At 42.6% G+C, this 14,661-nt stretch overlaps 1 protein-coding gene across 6 annotated transcripts in view; it reads left to right on the top strand.

Moving 5' to 3' along the window:
- The window catches only part of rhbdf1a (rhomboid 5 homolog 1a (Drosophila)), a 320,599-nt gene that overhangs the window by 114,998 nt on the left and 190,940 nt on the right, over nucleotides 1-14,661 (top strand). For 4 of the 6 annotated variants that reach the window (XM_059653890.1, XM_059653891.1, XM_059653892.1 and 1 more), the window contains exon 3: nucleotides 8,018-8,097. The gene's annotated coding sequence lies outside the window, so the exon portion shown is untranslated. Of the gene's footprint in view, nucleotides 1-8,017; nucleotides 8,098-12,660; nucleotides 12,688-13,834; nucleotides 13,855-14,661 lie in introns of those variants that run through there. The other 2 variants (XM_059653894.1, XM_059653895.1) reach the window with 2 other exon arrangements.

Raw genomic sequence — 14,661 nt, 5'->3', positions numbered from 1 at the left:
TTGCGCACATAAAATCCTCATAAATAGGGAGCCCTCGCTTAGGATTGATGGGAATATAAAGCTCATGTTGAGTTTTTGTTTTGAGTATTGTTGGAGCTACGCTTATCAAGGAAAGTTGATACTATTCCATCACAGTCCTGGCTTGTGCTGTGTAAATGCTGAGTGGACTTTGGTGAATTATGGGGTGGGTTACCTGCTCAAGGATGCTTAGCCTCTGGCTGCCATTGCATTGAGATGTCTGATCCTATTCAGCTTCTGGCCAATACTAACCCCCAGAATGATAGTGGAGGACTTCAGCTATGGTACTGCCATTGGAAGTTAATGGACAGAGGTTAGATACCCTCCTGCTGAAGGTGGCCATTGCCTGGCACTTTGTTGTGTGAATGTTACTTGGCACTTGTCAGCACAAGTCTGAATGTTGTCCAAGTCTTGGTGCATTTGGACATGGAGTGCTTCAGTGTGTCTGAGGAATTGCTGAACATTGTACAGTCAGCAATGAGCATCCCCCTCTGACCTTTAGGAATGAGAGAATGCCATTGCTGAAGTAGCTGAAGATGATTGGGCCCAGGACACTACCCTGCAGGAGTTTCTCGCAGATGTCCTGGGCCTGAAATGATTGATGCAACAACTTTTAGCTTTTGTGCTGGCTATGACTGCAGCTAATGGAGAGGATTCTTCCGATTCTCACTGACTCCTGCTTTGCAAGGGCTCCTTGGTAACCCTCGGTCAAGTGTTGCCTTGGCATTGAGTCTTCTCTGACTTGAGCTTTTGTTTTTAGTCTATGCTTGCTGTAATGAGGTTAAGAGTTAACCAGCATTGGCAGAAGACCAACTGGGCATCAGTGTGTAAGTTATTAGTGAACAAATTCTGTTTGAAGGCACTGTCAACAACCTCTTCCATCACTTTAATGATCGAGAGTAGGGTGGTGATTGATGGATTAGATTTGTCCTGCTTTATGAGCAGTTTTCCACATTGTTGGGTAGATGCCAGTGTTGTAACTGGGTATGAGTAGTTCTAGAGCATAGGTCTTTAGTACTATTTCAGCCAAAGCTCATTGCTTTTGCTGTATCCAATGTCGTCTTCAGGTTTTTTTAATACCATGTGGATGAATTGAATTCATTTGTAGGCTGGCTTTATGATGGGCGATTTTGTCTATCACTTGTTACCTGTGCTGTTGGACTAATAGGGGTCCTGTTTTGTAGCATCCTCTGGTTAAAACCTCACTTTTAGGTTTGCTTGGTGTCTCTGGCACTTTTGACAGAACTAGGTTTGATCACTTGACTTGACGGTATTGGCAGATTGAGAGGAATGTTGGGCCATGAGGTGACAGATTCCGCTGCTGGTGACCCACAGCACCACCCCTTTGGTCATCAGCAACAAAGCTGAGCAATTTATCCAGAGCCTGTACTGGGGCCAAGTAAGATCCAGGCTGAGAAGACATCAGACATGCTTCAAGTGAAGAAGAGAGTACAAAAAGGTTGTTATGAAAATTATTCAGTCTGTATTCAAAGAATATGAATATTCAGAGTTTGAACTTTTAGGAGTAAACATTGGAGGCAAGAACATAAAACTTTGGTGCACAGACGATACAGTACTACTTGCAGGACTGCAAGGTACTCAGCAAAATAGCAGATCAAGTAAAATCCAGAATCTTAGAACATGGATTGAATGTAAACAATAAAATTGTTGCTGGCTTCACACTGAAACAAGTCAATAAGTTTCTGTATTTTGGACCAGATGATAATACAAGATAGCAGATGTGATGAGGAAGTTTGAATGATAGAGAGGGACAGAAATACTAGTGTAGGTGAATGATGTATTAGTAACATAAAAACTCAAGCTTGTAGGATGTTACATTCTACCGATTTTCCTGAATGACTCAGGAACATGGAAAATAAAATGCGTGGAAGAATGCCTTTGAGATGTGGATTTTCCTCATTGGTTGCCCAGCCTTGATTGGCCTGAAGGAGGTGTTGAGAACTTTCCTCCTTGGAATGCTGCAGTCCTTTGAGAGTAAGAACGCCCACAGCTGTCAGAAAGGGACTCAACAAACAGTCAAGTCGATGTAGTTCCAAGTCAAGATGGTATGTAGCTTGGCGGGGAACATTGCCTTTTATTGCAGCACTTCGAAGCACCAAGTCTGAGTTCCAACAATTTATTGTACAATTCCCTAGCTGCCATCCCACTCTTTTCCCAGTAACTGACTGTGATCAGGCTGATTTAGTCTCAATCTTTGCGTAACATTTGACTCTGAGGTGAATTTCCAACCACAGAATTGCACCATCTTGAGGATGACCTGTGCGGACCTCCATCATATCACTCAACTCGCTATCTTGGCTCATCTGCTCAGACCCCCCTTGTTCATGGCTTTGCCTCTAGTCTGACCCATTCCAGTTGGCTAGTTCCCCATATTGAGGATACCATCTGAGTCATCAAAAGCTCTGCACCGTGTGTGTTTTGCCCACATCGGTGCCGGACCGATTCCTCGCCCATCCTTTTTCCCCCCCAACACTGCTGTGCTCCCTGATCTCATTGGCCTGGTCAAGCAGAATGTTGTCTTTAAAAGTGTTGTTCTCATTCTTGTTTTCAAATCCCTTCAGGCCTTTCCCATCCCTAACTCCGGATTGTCCTCCAATCTTCCAAAGTACCTGCACACTTCTATTTCGAATGCTGGCTAAGCATTCCCAGTTTTAACTGCTCCACCATAGAAAACTGTGCTATCAGCCTCCTGAGTTCCAACTCTGGAATTCCCTCCCTAACCCTCTCCATATTGCTATCTGGCTCTTTCCTTTTATGGTACTCCTTAAAACCTACAACTCCGACCAAGCTTTCTGTTGCCTAATGAGAGTGTCTACTTCTTTGGCTCTGGGTCATTCGTTGATTTCTAATGCTTCTGTGAAATACCTTGAGGTTTTTATTACATAAAGGCTGTGTATAAATATAAGCAGTTGTGGTGGTCTTTGGTGTTAACATTGCTTGGCAAAGCCCCTGAGGAATTGATGTCACTGGCTAGCTTCACCTGTAGGAGGTGCTGTTTGTGGTGGAGGTAGGAGAGGTTAGGGATGTCAACCATTCAAAAAACAAGTTATTCCAAATTCCCTCAGGATGAAATCAAACTCATTAACTTTTTTCCCCATTGGAAAAGAGCCTGCTGCTCACCTCCACAGCAGATTGGGAATGTTGAACATTTCCCACAGTTTTCTTTGAATTTTATTTGTGCCTCATTGTACAGTATTTGCACACTTTTATACATTAACCCTTCCCTGATCTCTTCTCCTGATCAATATTGGAGAGCTTTTTGAACATAGTTGAGATTTTTGTCTTTCAAACCCATTTGATTATCAACTGGCCTACATGTGACTCCAGACCCACTGTAATGTGGTTGACTCTGAACTACCTTCTAGGCAATCAGGGATGGGTAATAAATGCTGCCTAGCCAGCTACACCCTCATCCCGTGAATGAATTTTTAAAAAAATTAGTTTTAAGAATAAGTTCCATGAAAGATCTTCCTGTTTATATTAAAACCGACGCACTGAAAACACATAATTTGTATGTCCTAAAGTTTATATTTTTAAAGCATCCGGGAAACATGCTATTTCGTAGCTTGCTATTTTTGTTTTGAATAGGCTGTGATTGATTTCATTGTTTTCAGAATCATCAAATCTCACGTGCATATACTTTCAACTCCATGAACCTATTGACCCCAGTGAGCAGACAGTGGAATTCCAATACAGCAAGCCACTTCCCATTCACTCCCACTCAATACAATCCATGGTCCAAGCATAACACTTAGCACACACTTTTTTCCTGTGTTGGGAGACTTATTGGGACAAACCACTTCCTGGAATAGTCATCTTTTTGAAAATCAGCTGCAAATTTTTCACATTTATCTCAAAGGGTAAGGTTTCTACACTTCATGGATTTACCTGTGATAAATATAATGGTTAATTCACTATCCTAATTAGAATGCTGATCAGATCAATGGAATTGATTACTTGTTGTTTGATTGTGATAGTGTGTTTTCAGTCTATAAAGGAAAGTTGCCCCTTCTGAAATATAATGATTTTTTTTCCCCCAGGAGCTGGACTGAAGGGTCTGTTTACATGCTTTACATCTGTATAACTCCACGATTTAAATGTTTCTAATTACCTTTTTTGTGAAAGGTTGTCAATTTGTATTCTTAGTCCATTAGTGACAATGCTGTTGCAAAGCCAGGCAATTTTCTTATAAAAGCCTTTTTTCTTGTGCTGGACTAACGTCACTGAATGGATATTTGAGAAGGCTGTACTACACGATATTTGAAGTTTGATTTCATTCAGCAGTACACGGCAATCCTGTCCCAAACACACACGTGTTCTTGAACAGTCACATTCTATTATATCAGCAACAAAATCCTGTTAATTCCTTCATTCGTGATGTAAACCGTTTGTGTATAATTTTCTAATGTTTGTTGTGAATTTGGTTTCTGTTTTGTTTTGAATTGGTATGCAGTGGGTATTCAGTGCATACCACAAGAAACAACTGAGAGTTGTGAACACAGCTCAGTCCACCACACAAACCAGCCTTCCATCCGTTCACTCCATTTATCCTGCCTGCTGCCTTGGAAAAGCAACCAACATAATCCAAGATTCCTCCCACTCCTGTTTATATTCTCTTCCACCCTCTTCTGTCAGGCAGAGGATATAAAAGTTTCTATACACATACAAACAGATTCAAGAACCGTTTCTTCCCTGCTGTTAAGATTTTGAATGGACCTCTCATAGGCTAATGTTGATCTCCCCCCACCCCCTCCCCCAGCTGTAACGCTGTATTCTGTACTCTGTTTTATTACCCTGATGCATGTTGTATGGTACAAAAGGCCTGTGTAGCACACGAAACAACACTTTTCACTGTGTCTCAGTACGGGACAGCAATAAATCAAGCTCAAACTCAAGTTAGTAATTAAGTTGCAAGTGTTTCTATAGCTATGGTTTCTGTTTAAAACTAGTTTTTTTGAGTCTGGGCATTAGTGAATGGCTTCTGAGCGATAGCGATGGGATTTTGTTTATTTTTGGTAGTTTTGTGACCCAGTGTGGTAGATTATGGGGCCTCTAGGTTTGGTACAAACTTCTGTTTTTAACCTTTAAAGGAAACACCTATAGCTGTGTGGAGGACATGTAGTGTCACTTTCAATTGGGGCAATCTGTGAAAAAGACTTTGAAATAAGATCACAGTGTAGACAAGTGCTTCTGAGAAAGGAAGGATATATAGCGAATTAGCTTATCATAGAGTGAAGAGTTAGTGTTAGTCCCAGACCAGAATTTTGGAATTAAAAAACCTGAAGCACTTACTTAAAGCCAAGTACATTAAATCTCAGGTGTATGATAGATTCTTCCTTGAACTATCTGTAGTTACAATCTTAAAAATTGAAGTCACAGGTAACTGAAACCAACTGAGGTGGTTGATACAAAGATTCTCTGTCCATTCTTGAGATTCAAAATTATTTAAGTAAGTTTTTACCTACCTTCAAGGCAAATACTAGCTTTATTTGAATGGGGAGTTTAATTTTTAAATGATGAGGACATTAACAGAGGCTTAAGCCCAGATAAAACAGAGGATTTGAAAGGGTGTAATAGACTGGAGCACATCTGGAACATAGGAGTTAATAGACTGGTAAAAATGAATTAACTTTGGAAGGAGAATTGAGGGAGGTAATATAAACTAAAAGATGTGATGTTACAACTTCTGATTATGTATTTAATAGATGCAAAGCTGTATCGTTTGAAGATTTAGAAAACTGTTTTTCATTGTGCCCTGGTGAATGAGGCATTGCATGGGAAGAAGTCAGGAGGTTGAAAGAATTTTTAATGTGTCTGGGGTGGAGGTGGTTCCTGTAAACTAGGCTTGTCGTCATCTGTACTGGATTGGATGAGTGGGAGGACAGCTGATCTAAAGAAGAAATAGTGGGATGGAGACCAGGGCCTTTTTAGGAACTTTGACCAGTTTTGTAAGTGAGTCAGATGGAATAAAGTACAATTTTCCACCAGTAGCTGATAATGCAGACAAAATGCAATGTTGGGCGATGGCAAATGACTCACTGACTTGAACAAAACCAAGTTTCAGAAACCAGATTCTACTAGAATGGCCCTCCTGATAATCATGGATCTCACAAAAACTTACTAATTTTATAGCGGCTAACCAAACTAATGTAAGATGAAGAGAAAGTGGTGGAGTGATGGTAACGTCACTAGAGTAGTAATCTAGAGTCCTAATGTTCTGCAGTTCAAATCTCGCCACGGTAGATAGGGGAAGGTTGAATTCGATAAGCCCTGGAATGGTTGTATAACCATTATTGATTGTCCTGAAGACAGTAATATGTCCATTTGGGAAGCAAATCTGCTATCCTTACCTGGTCTGACCTATATCTGACTTCAGCACCACAGCAATGTGGTTAAAACTGTGCCCTTGGCAATTACAAATGGGCAACAAATGTTGATCCATGCAATTATACCTATCCTGCGAATAATTTTTTTTAAAAAGCAAAGGGGTATTGTTGAAATAGTGAGGAGGATGGGTTGAAAATGATCAACTGGTTTACTAGAATTAAAGGGTTTGAGTGTCAGGCAAAGTCTGCTTTTAGACTCTATCAGGTCTTTAATGGAATCCATGCCATCGAAATAAGGTCTTAAATAAATGAAATAAAGCCAAAAGGGTGGAGGGTGTTCCTTCTACAATTTTGTTTGGTTTTGGGATTCTTCTACTGTGTCAAAGATTCTATTTGAATACAAGTCATTATTGGAAGTAAAAATTGATTCAGGAAATTAGCTTCATCTCTAGTAGAGTTAGTTCTTTAGCTAATTCAGCACATCAAAGATGAAAAATGGCAGAAACTATAAGAAATAGCATTTGGAAAGACCTTAAGGGGAAAAAAAAGACAGCACTTCCCAAATAGATCTTTGAAAATTGTAATGATGGAATTGCTGAAGTTAAACCTGGTTTGGGATGCTTCTGACTATAGAGACAATGAACTGTCTTGATAAGGCAGTTGAGCTATGAGAGATAATGGGAACTGCAGATGCTGGAGAATTCCAAGATAATAAAATGTGAGGCTGGATGAACACAGGACAAGCAGCATCTCAGGAGCACAAAAGCTGATGTTTCGGGCCTAGACCCTTCATCAGAGAGGGGGATGGGGAGAGGGAACTGGAATAAATAGGGAGAGAGGGGGAGGTGGACCGAAGATGGAGAGTAAAGAAGATAGGTGGAGAGGAGAGTATAGGTAGGGAGGGGATAGGTCAGTCCAGGGAAGATGGACAGGTCAAGGAGGTCCGATGAGGTTAGTAGGTAGAAGATGGAGGTGCGGCTTGGGGTGGGAGGAAGGGATGGGTGAGAGGAAGAACCGGTTAGGGAGGCAGAGACAGGTTGGACTGGTTTTGGGATGCAGTGGGTGGGGGGGGGGGGGGGGGCGAAGAGCTGGGCTGGTTGTGTGGTGCAGTGGGGGGAGGGGACGAACTGGGCTGGTTTTGGGATGCAGTGGGGGAAGGGGAGATTTTGAAACTGGTGAAGTCCACATTGATACCATTAGGCTGCAGGGTTCCCAGGCGGAATATGAGTTGAGCTATGATGTGGTCAGGAACTTTGCTGAAAGAAGGGGATTAGAAAACTGAAAGCAGAGGTAGCACTTAGTGAAATAACAGAACAGGCTGACAAGAATGCAAAGAAATGTCTTTGATTCATTTCCTATAAAACAAGAAGGCTTTCTTTATGCTGTGCAAATGTGTGAAATGTATTGTTTGACCCATATCCTTCCCCTTTAAACAGACAACACTGCCCACTGTCTAACAGGATGTTTCACATTCTGTGACTATCTATGACTGTTTCTGATCATGCTAGTCGATAGGGTGGGGACAGTCTGCAGAATGAAACAAATTTCTAAAATATTTTGGTTACGCTAGTGGGGAGAAGGAAGGAAAGGGTAACCTTAAGACAGTGTGTTTTATTCCTACTTATACTTTTCATTTATTTTTGTTTCCTCAGCATTTTCTCCTTCGTTTTATCTGAAGATCTGGAAAACAGGTTAAGCAAGGGGATTTTGTCTCAAGTCCACGTCTTCAAAGGTATGACGTTAATTTCTCACTGCCATCTTGTTTGGAGGAAGATGTCTTCAGAAACCCATGCAGTTGGCTGTAGCAATGCATTATCAATGAGCAGGGTGTTTAGTGTTTGTTGTTTGGTTAGTGTTGAATTTGGCAACCTCAACTAAGATACCATTTACAGGCTCCACAACTGCTTCAGTGAATGGAGGGGAGAAGTTGGTGAATGGAAGTGATGAGGTGGTGGGTTTTGCTGAAGTTTTGTATCCCCACATTGGACTGATGTAAAGCTAGCTGCTGATTCATTAGAACCCCAGTGGGTTAAAGCCCAGACAACCGTAGTATGAGGTAATGAAATGCATACTTCAGTTGATACAAACCCTGATAGATTGAGGGAGCAAATTACTGTTAGTGCTGGAATCTGTACTGAAAACACGCAATGCTGGAGTTCACAGTGGGTCCAGCAGCATCCATGGAGAGAGAGAGAGGGAGCACGTTAACATTTCAAGTCTAGATGAGTCTTTATCCGTGCTTTACCAAAATAAGTATTGAAACATTTTGAAATGCATTATTACACAGCAAACTAAATAATTAGTGAAACAGGCAATGACGATTATATGTGAATTTCTTCACTCATCAGCAGATTGTGCATTAGTAAACAGCATCACCTAAAGGTCAATGTTTGTATGTTGGATAAAATGACTGCAAAATAATGGAAGTGCGGGTTTTTAGACTCTGTCACAACATTACATTTTTGAGGCTTTCTCAAAGCTGCCAGTTTTCTTTTACAATTTACAATTTGCACTTTGCAATGACTCATTGGCTTCCACTTTGTGACTGGAAGGCTCTTTCTAGTGGGATCTTGCAGGGCTCAGGGCTACCGACTTGCTGGGCTCCCTGTATATCAATGACCTGAGATTAAGTGAATGATTTAGGATTGCTTTCCAACAATGTGGTCATTGACATCTGATTAATATTGAGGAAGACTAGTGCAGACTACAGGAAGCTATCAGTAGGCTGGGTTAGATGGTTTATACTTCTGATAACCAGTTGGTGAATTAAAAGTTTGAAGCTAGTCTGTACTTGGGATAGATTTATTTACAATCTGAAACACGACCATCTCCTGACTCTACTCAACCTGTGCCAATAAGTGTCTCTGTGTACAATTTTGGAATGCTCCCATCAACTTTTGTCTGACACAAAATCAGAATCTGCTGTGAAAACTCTGGACCGACTGTGATAGGATTGTGTGCAAATCTTTAAATCTGGAGTCAGACACTGTACTCCTTGCGTAGCTAAATTAACAAATAACTGCTGTTCAAAGAGGCAAGGGGTGGCACGAATTATTTTAATCAACCTGTTCAGGGATGTTATGACACTTTTGTGACAGATTAGACTTGAACCTGGGCCTCCTGGCTTAGAGGTAAGGATGCTGTCACTGCACCGCAAGAACCCCCAATGCAGGAAGGATTTAAGGATATTTTCAAATCAACCTGTTCAGGGATGTTGTTATTGCGTACCTCTGGAGCAGGTGAGCCTTCTGGTTCTGGGGTAGGGACATTACCACTGTGCAACAAGAGGACCCCTAAATCGGATTTAAGGATATTTTCTAATCAACACATTCATAGATATTATTACTCACTGCATGAGTGATTTAGGGCTTGAACCTGTGTGCCCTGCCAAGAGGCAGGGACGTTACCGCTGCACCTGCTAGAGCCCTAAATACTAAATGCTTTGCTCCTGGGTGGTCATGACCTTTCCATTGACAGTATGACCAATTACACCACTGGGACTGACCAGGTAGGATTTAAGCCTAGTTTTCTTTTAGCCTGAGATTTTTTTTATTCTGGTTGCGTTATGGGGCAAAATGTAACCATGCTAGAATGAGTACAGAGGAGATTTAGGATGTTGTCAGGAATGGAGAGCTTTAACAAATGAAAATATTGGGTCGGCTGGAAAAGCTCAACAGGGCTAGTGCCTGTGGGGAGAAAATCAAAATTTAATGTTGTATTCTGCCCAAGGAAAAGCCTGGTAGTGTTCTGTTTCTCTGTCCTCAGATTTTTGTGTGACCGAGCAGGAAACCTGACGTTTCGGGCCTAGACCCCTCTACACCTTGTTATCTTGGATTCTCCAGCATCTGCAGTTCCTTCTGTCTGAGTATTTCCTGAACTCTGTTTTTATTCCAGACTTCTAGTCCCACCAATGTTGTGTTTGTATTTTAAGTTGTAAGGGGCTGTTTGGAACAGCTGAAGCTGGGTGAAGATTTGATTGTGGTATATAAGCTTGAGGGGACGGAGGAGTGAAGTAGATTGGAAAGACCCATTCCATTTAACTGGGAGGTCGACAACTGGGATACTCGGGGTTAAAGTGATTTGCAGAAAGATAAAATACAGGGTCAGAAGTCAGAGGGTGATGGAAGTCTGGAATTGATTGCATTGAAAAGATGGTAGAGACAGGAACACACTTTACATTTTATAAAAATGCTCTTGGCTGAGCACTTAGTTTTGGTTCGCCAGCCTGTGCATCATGAGCTAGAAAATGGAGTTAAACATAATGTTTCTTGGCTGAAATGGACATGATGGACTGATTTAACCCTGTCCTGAGTTGGAAATCTGTCTGTTTTTGTATTGCTATGCTGTTAGCACAGAGTTAAACAGTTTGGATCTGTAATTGCTGGTGTAGAGTCTAATCACAGCACGACAAACAATTTTTCCCTTTGCTAGTCTGTTTTTCTCCTTTTTGTAAACTGCTTGCCTCTTGCTGCTTTAACTTCTGCTTGCTTCATGCCAGATAGCAATATTTCCTGTTGAGCCCTGTGAGTGTTGGTAGACTGTTTGACAGAGGAGGGGCATTGTAGCCAGCTCTGCCCGCTGCGATCCACATGTACATAGTTTCCAGTCAGTGAAACCCTGGTGGGCTATCCCATCTCTGGGTTCAGCTAATGTGGCCCAGCAGAGAGCAGACAACTTTGCTGTAATTTGTAATCAAATTTTGGACTTTATGGTTCGAATAGCTCAGCTACTCGGTTACAAATGCCAATATCCTCGTCATCCTTCTGAGTTGCATATCTGGGAATGTGCCATTTATCGATTTTATATAGATGCTTACCGTGGAATAATCATCCAAAAAGAATGCTGTTACAGGAATAGTAGACTGAGATCCTGGTTTGTGAGTTTGGTTGTTTTGTTTTGAAAGCCTGTGTATTGTTTTCACTATTTTCCTAATCGGAGTTGTCATTTTTAATCTGAGTCTTGGGAAAGTCTCTTATATTTGCTCATGAGAAAAGTGTTGCTGTCTCATCCAAAATGTTTTACTTCATCCCTGATTGCCCAGAGGGCACTTCAGAGTCGGCATGTAGCTGTAGGTCTGCAGTTGCATGCTGTGTTTTTGTTAGCAGTCCATAGCTTAGGTATTTGAAGGGGCTGTTCCTCAAGTTTTGGTTGCACTTCCGTTCCATGCTCCTGATCTCCAGGCACCCCATGTGGGGAGGAGCAGGCAGTAAGGCTGGGCAGCGGGCCTTGAAGGGGCATATTGTCCCTGAATGTCAGCCCTCGGGTGTTCCTGTAGCATATTACGGCCCAGACCAGCCGCCCTCAAAACATTTTAAGGTAGCCCAGCCCCTAACTCTTATCTTTTAATGGCAAGTATGAAGTACCTGTTCCCGATGCGATGCAACTGGTCAAACAACTCGACATATGTAAGCAAAACGCTGTTTAAATGTAGTTAGAAACACAACCAGAGAAATAGGAATTTTCGATTAACAACTTTGTTGCAAACTTCACAGAATAATAGATGCAGTACCTTTTACAAATTAACTGTTCCGACTTAAGAACATCTTAGAAACAAACCCCTTGGCAAAAAAAAGGAAAATTCAGACACAGATTCTCAACTGCAGAGATAATGGGAACTGCAGATGCTGGAGATTCCAAGATAATAAAATGTGAGGCTGGATGAACACAGCAGGCCAAGCAGCATCTCAGGAGCACAAAAGCTGACGTTTCGGGCCTAGACCCTTCATCAGTCCAGGAGGGGAGAACAACATCGAGAGAAAATTCAGAGTAGCAGCCGGGAGACATTCACTGAGGCTGCTAGACTCCAGTAGCTTCTGCTTAAATTAAAACCTGAAAAACCCGGATCCCTGAGAGCTGGCCGTACCCATTCAGGCTGTTTATTGAAAACTCCAGGGCCTCCCAAGTGATCCTCAGAAGGCAGCTCACCGCCTCTTCTTCAATCTCTCTCTCTATCTCGCTCCAAAGAAACCAGGCCAAAATAACCACTTAAGTTACAGCACTTTCACATGGGAGCGCGTGGTATTCACCAGCATGGTTGAAGCCTTTAGAGATTAGTGGGGGGCCGGGACATGTCATCAGCCAGATGATATTTCAATTTTGTGTATTTCCACTTCCTTATACAAGTTTCGGTCAGCCACTAATTTGTACTTTATTCCGGTGCTTCATCAAGGGCTGGTTAAAAAGAGCTAAGCTCGCTCCATCTGTAGCTCCGTGCTGTCCCCGTCCTCCTGGGGGGCGGGCGGGGGAGGTGTTTCGTTTGGGCAGTGTGGAGGGGGCTTTCCTTTCAGTTTTGAAGTATGAAGTCACAAGGAAACCAGACCAGGTAAGGATAGCAGATTTCCTTCCCGAAAGAGTATTGTGGAACCAGATGGGTTTTTAGGACAATTGGCAGTGGTTATAATGGAACACCAGCTTTAGCAGGACCTTCGGTGCCATGTCCAAAACCCTATTACAGCCATCCTGTAACGTGCTTCTGTCTGATAAACCAAAGCATTCCACGCTTGGTGTGAGCATATCACATTTGCTACTCTACAGAGCTTGCTTCTAATTAGCAACCCAGTGTTAGATTGGAGTCCGTTTCTGGATTATTTTTCCCAGAAATGAGATATTATGGTAATCAGCAGTCAATCTAAAATTGTGTGCAAAATCCAGACTTTCTAACAGGCTGATTTTATTGGTATTGCAGCCATTTGGTGCCACATTAATTCCTGTGTTCTGGAACTGATCTGGTCTCTCTTGAAACTGATCCCTTTTGTAAGTTTTTTTTTCCCCCTGCTTCACCTGAGATGCAATCCTGGTATGTGCAGTGTATTTCTTGTTCTTAAGGTGGCAAGGTATTCATTCCGAGAAGCCTTCTTGGGTAATGACTAACATAGACATAATTTGATAGCTCGGGGAGGCCGGGAGGTTATCCCATCTGTCAGTGACAGGAGGCAAGAGCGCGCATTTAGGAGATTGGTAGAAACTTGAGATTTTTATGCATGAAGTTCCGTTCTTCTCATTTGCCTGCTGGTTTTTGAATGACGTCCTGTTGGAAGCTGACGCAGAGCTGGGGCTTTGGTTTGGAAACGTTACTGTGAATTGCGAAGAGTCGCTGGAATGAAACATAACCATATCTGATGGCCAGCCTGCTGCAGGTCTTGCTGTGAATTTGAGAATTTCCAGGCACTGAGTCACGGCTGTGAAACCGAGACAGTTGACTGGGTTAAATGTGATTTCTGTTTAACCAGCGTCGATTAACCTTCAGGTGAAACTTGATTAAACAAGTTTTCTGCGTCCAAGGTTGGATTTGACAGTCGGGTGTACTTGATAGACCAGATTCCTGCCTGGAAGTGGTCTAACAATAAAGTCAACTCATCTCCTCATCAGTTTGGAATGGGGCCTGAGCAGTAATTTGAAGAGAAATATGAGCTGAACAGGAGCACCATTCAGCCAGGCTGCAGAACACAAGCGGAATTCTTCAATGAGGCTACGCAGTCCCTCTGATAACGTAAGTAAAAAATCTGGTCCATGCAAAAAAAACTAACTGCAAATGCTGTCCGTTTGTATCTCTTTGGCGTGAAAGCAATCACATTTGGAGCCAAGTTTTTAAGCCATGTAAAAACTTTGTTTTCCTGTAGCCCTGATTCTGAAGGGTCAGCAGGAGGGTGCATATTTTAAAAAAGATGGCTTTATCAGTGGCTGTACAATGTGTGTGTTATGTTCAGGTATAGTTTACTTACGGGGATGAAATGCAGATTGCAAGATAATAAAATGTGAGGCTGGAGGAACACAGCAGGCCAAGCAGCATCTCAGGAGCACAAAAGCTGACGTTTCGGGCCTAGACCCTTCATCAGAGAGGGGGATGGGGAGAGGGAACTGGAATAAATAGGGAGAGAGGGGGAGGTGGACTGAAGATGGAGAGTAAAGAAGATAGGTGGAGAGAGTATAGGTGGGGCGGTAGGGAGGGGATAGGTCAGTCGAGGGAAGACGGACAGGTCAAGGAGGTGGGATGAGGTTAGTAGGTAGATGGGGGTGCGGCTTGGGGTGGGAGGAAGGGATGGGTGAGAGGAAGAACCGGTTAGGGAGGCAGAGACAGGTTGGACTGGTTTTGGGATGCAGTTGGTGGGGGGGAAGAGCTGGGCTGGTTGTGTGGTGCAGTGGGGGGAGGGGACGAACTGGGCTGGTTTAGGGATGCAGGAGGGGAAGGGGAGATTTTGAAACTGGTGAAGTCCACATTGATACCATATGGCTGCAGGGTTCCCAGGCGGAATATGAGTTGCTGTTCCTGCAACCTTTGGGTGGCATCATTGTGGCA

The sequence above is a fragment of the Stegostoma tigrinum genome, chromosome 23 (genome assembly GCF_030684315.1).
Source record: "Stegostoma tigrinum isolate sSteTig4 chromosome 23, sSteTig4.hap1, whole genome shotgun sequence".
NCBI classification, from domain to species: domain Eukaryota; kingdom Metazoa; phylum Chordata; class Chondrichthyes; order Orectolobiformes; family Stegostomatidae; genus Stegostoma; species Stegostoma tigrinum.
The sequence above is the reverse complement of the archived record's forward strand: the minus strand, read 5'-3'. Positions and strand labels throughout refer to the sequence as shown.